Raw genomic sequence first — 9,674 nt, forward strand, 5'->3', positions numbered from 1 at the left:
TCAGCGTGCTCATTGATTGAAATTAGGCCAAATGCTCGTGCAATTACATGTTAACAACAATCAACAACAACATCATCAGTAACAACAACAAGCTCATCCATTCTGCCGCAGTGAATGTCTGCCGTCGTACAGACACACTGTGCATAAATAACTCCAAAGAAAACTCAACCAACATGGTCATAAATCCAGGCACAATACGCAATTAATCAAGAATTTGCAAACAAAGCTACTTTGTCACACAGTGAATATAGACATCAGAGCAGGGAAAAGTCAAGATATTTTTAACTCGCACGAAATGGTCACGGGTGGCCTTTCAGCAGCTCTCTGGACTATGAAGAAAGCCAAATTATACCATAAATATCTGTTCTCAAAAAGACCTCGTGTTCGCCAAACAAGAGGTCATTTTGAGAACAGTGCAGATATTTAAGGTGAAACTGTTAATGATTACTATTTATGCTTTTGCAGCCTTTTTTCTTGCAGCTTTTTCTCTAAAGTCGTCTTGAGCAAACACAGTGAACCAGATCATTTCTAACAGTGCTATATATTATTTACTTCATTAAGATATTCTAATATATTTACTTACTACTGGATTTTTATTTTATATATTTATTTTTAATATAGTCATTTATTATTTTTAATTGTATTATTATTATTCAATTAATGATATTTATATTATCCTTGTTTTATATTTTATTTATTTATTTATTATTTTATCTTTTGATTTTTATTTTTTTATTTTCCTGCCTCATTCAATGTTCCTTTCTGTGACTTCTTGTACAAATGTCTTTTATATGTCTATGCATATATAATTATATGTGTCACCCCAGTAGCTGGGAAAGTATGTATTTATATACTACTCCATCCATCCATCCATCCATCCATCCATCCATCCATCCATCCATCCATCCATCCATCCATCCATCTATCTAAACATTGTGTTTGTGTTGTTAAGGGGCATTTTATTAATATATTCAAGCGTTTACTTTTAAGTGAATCGTCGAGGTCATTTCCACGTTGTCATGTCTGCCTGTTTCCTTTTCCTGTTGTCTGCTTTGTGGGGTAATCTGTGGGATCACACTCACCTGTTGGTAATTAGCTTCACTTGTGTCACCTGGTGCTGCCTGTGTATATATACCCCTCTCCCTCACTCTGTCCTGGTTGGCTCATTGTGCGTGTGTTTGATGATTGTGTTTGGTCATTGTAGTTGGATCATTGTGATTGTGTTTGGTCATTGTAGTTGGATCATTGTGATTGTGTTTGATCATTGTAGTTGGATCGTTGTGATTGTGTTTGATCATTGTAGCTGGATCATTGTTCAGTTCGTTCTGTCAGGCTGTTCATGTTCGTGAGTTTCCTGTTCCTGTGTTTCCTCGTGTTCCGTGTTACAAAGAGAATTCCATGCCTGGTAGTTCTTCTTGTTTCGTTAATTTGGACTTTGTTAATAAAACGACTCGCACCAGTACTGCACTTGGGTCCTGCCTGCTTCCTGTGATGCCCTCACGTGACACACGTGTTTAGAAAATAAGCCCCATCCCATCACTGAAGAGGTCCAGCAGCCAGGCTGCAGCCAGGCTGCATGACCATCAACAGCTTTTGTTTTTTTTCATGCTGTCTTGACACAGGTAATAAATACTTGTCACTGTTATGTGACAATGCCTTTGTGAAAACAGCTGGTAAAAACAAGTCAAAGTGACATTCAGTGACAGACCGGTAAAAACGAACCGGGGATTGTTTGAATGGGAGAAACTCGAATATTTCTTATAGATCTCTATATGTGCACTGACGCTTGAAGAAGACAAAGGCTGCGAGGGCTGTTGTAGAATAATACTGTTTGAGCATTTTACATAAGACATGCTGCCCTTGTGCACTCCACAGGTGAAACACAGAGTGTCTTTAGAATCGTCTGCACAAAGTCAGGAAAGGCTTCAAGGTTGCTTACAAAAAAAAGTAAGAGACAGTTCCTGCAGAGTCAGTTTCGGAATCTTTTTTATTTTTTCTATTTACCTAAAAATCTCTCTTCGACTACATTTTAAATGACCGCTCAATAGTTTTTGCCCCCAAATAACCCCGTTGTTTACCTCATTACCTCATTAAATTTTATAGTTTTTTGTTTTTTTTTTAATTCTACTACAGTCCCACGAAGCTCTGCCTCACAGTACATTTTCGCTGCGTCGGCTCAAAGCTGACCAAACGCTGCAGCGGCAGCAGCACTTACCTCACTACGCCCACGCGGAAGAAGAAACTGAGCAATGTGTCCCTGTTGTCTGTTGAAAAGGAATCACTGATTCAGATTATAATTAAATATTTCCTGTGTTCAACAACAAGCCAAAGGTAAGAGACGGCTGTTGGAGAGATTCAGAGTAACTACAATCACATAAGGCTGTTTGGGCCGCAGCCTCCCGCGTCATGGTCTCACTTCCCCTGGGGTGGCATGTGAAATTGGGTGGCATGAGCGCTGGACTTGGACTATTGTTGCACTGTGCACCAGGTTCTGTGGAAACATTTTTTTTTTTTTATAAATGCTCTGATATAGAAGTAACAAGCAGCTCTTCATGTTCGGATCATTTAACTATAAGCTTTCATCTGGCGCTGTTATAGAGTACATACATTTATACTTGTAAATTAATTAGGTGGCTGAAAAAAAAAACGTCAGTTTCTTTGCTCTTAATAATCAATAAAATCTAAAAAAAGAATCTAAAAAAAAAGAAAAAAAATGCTAATTAAATCTTTAAAGAACATGTATACACTATATAGAGTAAAGGAAAATCTTGTTTGGTGCGTGTGGAAGCCGTTGGGGTTCTTTGATAAATCTTGGAGGTGTTAGGACAGAAGAAAAAAGTGAGCAGGGTTTTCTTTGGAGGAAAGAATATGTGGTTTAATTAGATGTTCATATTTTGTACAAAGTGGACATTAAAATGCTATTTTTATTTATCTATACACTGTAGGTTTATTTCTTCAGATACATTATGTATTTCTATTTTGAAAACTAATAGTTACAAATATACAAAATAGAGAAGTGTGCCTCTCAACAGACATAACAAAGGACCGTCTGAAGCAGAGGTGTCAAACATACGGCCCATGGGCCAAAACCGGCCCGCTAGTGTGTTCAACCCAGCCCGCTTGATGAATTTTGAAAACACTTTTTTTTTTAAATATACAACCTCTTTCTGTTCAGGATTTTTTTGTACAATTATATATCATCAATATGAATAAATGACAATATATATTTAATATATTTAATAATTTTTGGTCCATGAACCAAAAATGAGTTTGACGCCCTGATCTAAAATCACATTTGGACGTGTATGCAGTACATTTAAATATTTCAAAACTACTTTTTTTTTTCTTCTACACAGGAAATAGGTTTTATTCAGAGACCTTTTCTAAAAAATGCAGTAGTGATTAGATAAGGCTAAGATAAGGAAGTGCTGCACTTCTGCTCCCAGAATATTTTTCAGATTGTGTTTTTGTATCTTTGTATCTGTCGGTATTGTTTCAGGAAATATCTTCATTCTTCAATTCCAGCGAGTCTCCTTTTTTTTTTCTAAACTTGATTTTCCTTTCTTTTATGTATTTACCAAATGACCTCATAGGTCAGCGCCACAGTCTGTGGTTGCGGCAGCTCAATATGTAACACATTAAAGGGTTGTGGGTTGAATTCCAGACCTTAAAAGGTTGTATGCTATCCCCATAGCAAAGGGATGTCAAACATACGGCCCGCAGGCCAAAACCGGCCCGCTGGGAGGTTCGATTCGGCCCACTTGATTAATTTTTAAAGTGAAAAAAAAAATGCACAAACTCTTCATGCTGGTGATGATTTGTCAAATTATCATTCATTGAATATGAATATTTTCTAATGTTCTTCTACTTGTTTGCGGGAAGAAATGTCACATGATACTGATACTACTACGAGTGTCAGATGGAGCCATCCCTACTACAGACCCTTTTCAATGCAACATTTACAGATACCAGTACCAAAGAAAACTCCATCCAAGTCATCCACATTAATTGTCTGCCGTTAAACCTATTACATCAGTTTTTATTGTCCTGCTGTGTATTTGTATCGTGAGGCATCTTTCAGGTTCATCATGGAAAGACTCGCTAAATTAACGTCAGTAAATAGTCGTTGGTAATACAGAAAGAACAATGTGGTCAAGCCAGCACTGATTGCAAATGAATCAAATACTAAGATCGCGTTATACACAGACCAGACTTAAACTAAAGAGTATAATATTATCTCACTCGAGAGATCGAGCAAGAAAGCTTACGCTGTAAATCTTACTTAAGGATGCGATACAAATACAACATAAAAAAGGAAACACTCTGAGCTAACCTTAAAACGATAAACTCTACAGCATATGTGTCAAACTCAAGGCCCGGGGACCAAATGTGGCCCGCCAAGCCATTTTGTTTGGCTCACGAGAGCTTAAAAAGCATTTAGTAAAGTCCATGTAGCAGAGTTTGTTAACCTGAGAAATTAAAAGTTTTTATAATCAATCAAATAATAATCAACTGCAGAAACATGTATCAGTCTGTTATGGAGTAGTTACATCTATACCAGCGGTCCCTGACCTTTGTTGTTCCAAGGACTGGTCAGTCAGTACCAACGGTAACTACAGACCGGTACCAACGTGCTGAGCATTGAAGGATCATTAGATTTTCAAAATAAAGCATCTTTTAGACTCTATTCTGTTTGTATCAGAGTCTGAATGACCTATTATTTTAAAATATTTCCAGAATATCTTTAAATAAAGAAAGTATATGGATATGACTTTTCATAGGATTTTCTTTGAATGAAGTAAATTAGTAAAAATTAAGTACATTTCTTCACTTTGTCCCACTGCGGCCCGGTACCTATGGACTAGTAGTGGTCCGCGGACCGGGGGTTAGGGACCACTGATCTATCGAGTCTTTCAGGTACAACTAGCCCTAAGGGGAACTGTGCTGTATTGCTGATGAATTTGACGCTCCTGCTCTACAGCATTACACATACTCTGGGCCTTGTTAATGACAACATTTAAAGTTTTTGTAGCGACGCCGTGACAAATACAGCCTGCAGTTTTGTTGACTCTAAAAACGAAATGTGAATGGATGATGGAATAGTGGATGTTTCTATTTTTAATCCAGGACAAAGTCAGACAAACTATTAGAAACTTAAAAGAATCAATCAAGAAACCCTGTAAGGTCACCGCAGCATCGTGGTTGATGCATGGACGCCTGCGGTGGGATGTGCAAAGCACACGCCTTTTAGGGGAATGCTGCAGTGATTATCCATCTGTTCTGCCATTCCATTTGATATACAGTAAAATACCCCGGTATTTTTCACCTCCGACTCTGCAGCCACCTAACATTTCAGCCCTGGTTCTTCCTGCGGTTTTAGTATTTCAAAGGTATTCCCATGTTGACGGCAGAAAGCGTTAAGTGTGCGCTTCTGGCAGAGAACTTTCAGGCACTTGTGATTTTTATAACTTAACTTATAAAGTAATAAAAATAGCACATCATAAATCACAGGAACTTCCCTTTTTTTTCTTTTTGACACTGGTCTCTCACACAGCCAACCTCCACACGGATAGGAAATGAAAATATCACCTTATCTCAGTATTAGACCCCCACCACCACCACCGCCACTCCTTGCCCCCATCCCAGCCACCATCATCTTCCTACCCCACAACTGTAAAGTGCCTGAAGATCTATAAATATTTCATGCCATCCTCTTGGTTTTAATAATTTAAGAGTGAGCCACTGATGTTGATTAGAGGGTTGGAGTTGGTTTGTATAAGGGAAAATAGCTGCATGCAGAAATGCATCATTCAGCCTAATTCTGATTCAGTCCAGTCTTAGTACTGGGTATCAATCTAAGATGAATATACAACGACTTGAACCAAGTTCTTTCTGGATCCCATTTTTAGTTTTCTAATATTTTCATTATTTCTGCAATAAAATACGCATTTTCTTTCCCAAGAAGAAAAAAACTGTAAAAAAATAATTAAAAGATATTTTGTAACACGGATGCCTCCTAAAGAGTTCATAAAGGCGTAATATATACATAAATAATATGATAACTATCGTGTCTCTACTTCGCAGTTTTTCGCCTATCGCGGGCGGTCATGGTGCGTAACGTAACCCCCCCTCGATGAAGAAAGTGACAGAGCTGGACCGAGGGATTCAAAGACAGTCACAGTCGAGGGGGTACTCAGTGTACGACGTCCTCCACCTACAGTATTTCATGTCGTATTTCAGGTCGACACCTGCCTTATAATGTCGTGTTCCATCGTTTTGACGAGAAAGACGCCATGGCTTACATCCCTCACCCCCTTATCCGCCCAATATAAGAAATAGTTTTCTTGGCCGACAGGTTGCGCTTTTTTGTAAATTTTGTGATATGTTTAAATTCCAATGTCTGAGTTGTGTTGCACCGTAGGAACGGAGCTTCGACGTAAGTCGAGGACGTCCTCTGGAGGTAAAAAAAAAAATCACACATTTATGATCACAGGGTAGAAAAGCTTATCAACTGGCAACCCATCAAGAGGCGGCGAGAGATGGGTATGTAGAGACACGGGAGGAGATAACAGCACATAAGTGGAGATGGTTAGGTGATCACACAGTAAGCAGGGGCAGACAAGACAGGAAGTGGAGCACCTGAAATAGAAACACAGGGCGAGACAAAAGACAACTAAACAGAGGATGAATGAAAGTGAGTAGAACTAAAGACATAACTTAACCCGGGGAGCTGGACGTCACAGATAGGCTCGTGGAAATCTGTTGAAATTTCATTTGGGCCACTCAGGCCAGAAGGGTCCTATAAATTTATGAGAGGAAAATGGGAAGAGAAACTGCGTTCATTTAGGAAGATGTTGAATGCTGGAGAAGGTCAGGCACGGAAACCAAAAGTGTCACAAACAGATAACGGGCTCGGGGAGGGAAGACAGCAAGAGGAGGTGAGGAAGCCTGTGCAGGTGGCCCCATCAGCCCCCAAACATGCTGGTAATAGCTGCCATTCATTATCCAATGTGCCATTGCCTTGTGCAGCACCAAGTACCCCATCCATCGCTGTCAGCTACAGGGGCGTCAATGACAAAACCTTAATTACACCATTAATTAATAGAGTGATTTTTTTTTTTTTTTTTTCCCCAGCATTACTCTGTGCCTGATGTTCGTCAGCCGTTACTGTGAGCTACTCAGCTGCGGTCTGAATGGTTAGCTAAGAGGGCTACAGAGAGAAGCAAAAATAAATCAAGACACTGATTAGAACTGATGTAAAAATGAAAGAAAGTTCATAGAATCGCTATGAAACTATTTTATATCCTATGGCCAACACAGCATCTGTCTGTATGACTCATAATCGACTGAATTGTATGTAATATTATCTGGTTACATGTCGAAGGAAGCATGACAAGATATAACGAGAAAAAAAACATTTAATTTTTCAAATACTCTTTCATTCTGTAGTAATAAAAAATCAATTTGCCAGAACAGGATCCGGCACCGCCGTGTCACGATGAAAAAAAAAAAGAAGGTCGTCGGAGTCATCCGTTCTCTGCATTTCACAAATTAAGCGCTGCCTATAATCATAAATACATTCATAGATTCAAATTAACCTCAAATCGAATGAAGTGCAAACAAATACAAAAACATTATATGAACTCTGTATCTGTAATTACAGGTCCATGAATGCAGCACACATCGAGCTTAGATGTTTGTTTAGGCTCAAGGTTCTCTCGGACTCTTCATATGTTCATAATTTAAATTTAAATCAAGTGTCAATTTTGAAAGTTCACCAACCCACGTACAGTAGATACAAAAGAAAAGAGAAAAACAAGAAGAACAGAAAAGGTCAAAATGCTCAGGGTTATCGTGGAGTGCCGTGAAAGCAGTCGGGGCCTGTGGCCCTTGTTGAGTCCTTGTCAGTCACAAAAGAAATAACAAAGCCAAACCTTGACTATTGTGGACAGGACCACTAATGCTGTGGGACTTAATGGAGGGCTGTGATGGTCAGAGGCAGTTACACAAAGTCAGTTTGACCACAACAGGACAGTTACGGAGAGGAAGAAATCAAATAACGACCGGTGCAACAGGTTACAGGAGATGAATGAACGGGGTGCACACAGGGTGGGACGGATGGAGACGAGAGTCGGGCGTGATTCGTCACAGGAGAAAGGTAGCGGTTGAAAGGTCAGGTTTACTGGACAGTAGTGAGGCCTGCTATGATACATGGTTTACGGAAAGATTCTCTGTCCATTCGACCCAAAAAAAATAAATAAATAAAAAATAATAAAATAAGAAAGATTCTCTGTCCATTCGACCAAAAAAAATAATAAATAATAAAATAAAAATCTTTTAGACTTTGTTCTGTTAGCATCAGATTCTGAATGACCTGTTGGTTTGAAACGGTGCCAGTGGACTTAAAATAAGAGATATGACTGGATTCGTTTTGAATAAAGTAAATTAGTAAAATCGAAGTACACTGTGTTCCACTGCGACGCAGTACAAGAAGAAAGAGTAAACACTACCAGAAATGAAAATGAAGGTGAAAAATGTGTGAGGTCAAAGGACATCATCAGTGGCGGTCAGTGACAGGAGCTGAAAAAGGTTAGATTCCCAGTAGACCCAGTATCCTTCCGCCCCTCCATATGTTTGAATCATCGATATCAATTCATGGTAATTAATTCAGCCCTAATTTACCCTGTGCCTAATGGTTCTTCAGTTCTCTTTCACGGCCTACTGTATGTGGACCGGGTGAAATGTGAATTCATCACAATATTATTGTATAATTTTTTATCACAAAAATAAACCCAAACACAGACAACGGCACTGGACAAATTTAATTACATTTAATTCTCCTGTTTTCCTCTCCTACTTAAAACAACCGTTAGCTGTTTATTTCCATTGTCCTGCAGTTTGAATGTGGTTACACTACTGGGTGAACAGTAACAGTGAGGTTTCCATGGACTGAAGTTGCTTCTTTTTCCCTTATGATCTCTCATTTTTACCATTACCTGAACCCTCTGATAATAGTCGCAACAGTAATTTCGTTTTTGAAGATAAAGTCGTAATGATGACTGGCTGGTTGTGCATGTACTGTATCACACACGCAGGCTGAGTGCCTCCCAGTAAGAGGCACAGCATCACACAGGGTGACGCGCACTTCTCTGTGCTCATCACCTACTCCTGCTTCCCTCTCATGTAAACAATAGATAACACTGCATTTTACACAAAACAGTGCATTCATATGTAACATATTTGTCCTGGTAGATAACACTGCATTTTACACAAAAACAAGCATGCATTCATATGTAACATATTTGTCCTGCAGGTGGTGAGTCATCCAGATCACGTGACAGTGGTTATCACACCTGCCTTACACATCTGCCTTACACAAAGAGGGTGCTCGCATTCAGCTCCAGAGGAACCATGCAATTAATGGCGCCTCCTGTGGCAGCCAGGGTGAGTTGCAAAGACTCTTTCTGTGGCTCTGTAGTATTTGGATAGTGGCTATCACATCTGCCTTACACGCAGAAGGTGCTGGGTTTGAGCCCCAGAGGAACCACGTCATTAATGGTGCCTCCTGTGGCAGCCGGTGTAGGTCGCAAACACACTTTGTGTGGTTTGTCCAGTGCAGGCATGGGCAAACTAAGGCCCGGGGGCCGGATGTGGCCCGTTTAGCCTTTTTATTC

The sequence above is a fragment of the Cynoglossus semilaevis genome, chromosome 5 (assembly GCF_000523025.1).
Source record: "Cynoglossus semilaevis isolate Cse_v1.0 chromosome 5, Cse_v1.0, whole genome shotgun sequence".
Classification (NCBI taxonomy): domain Eukaryota; kingdom Metazoa; phylum Chordata; class Actinopteri; order Pleuronectiformes; family Cynoglossidae; genus Cynoglossus; species Cynoglossus semilaevis.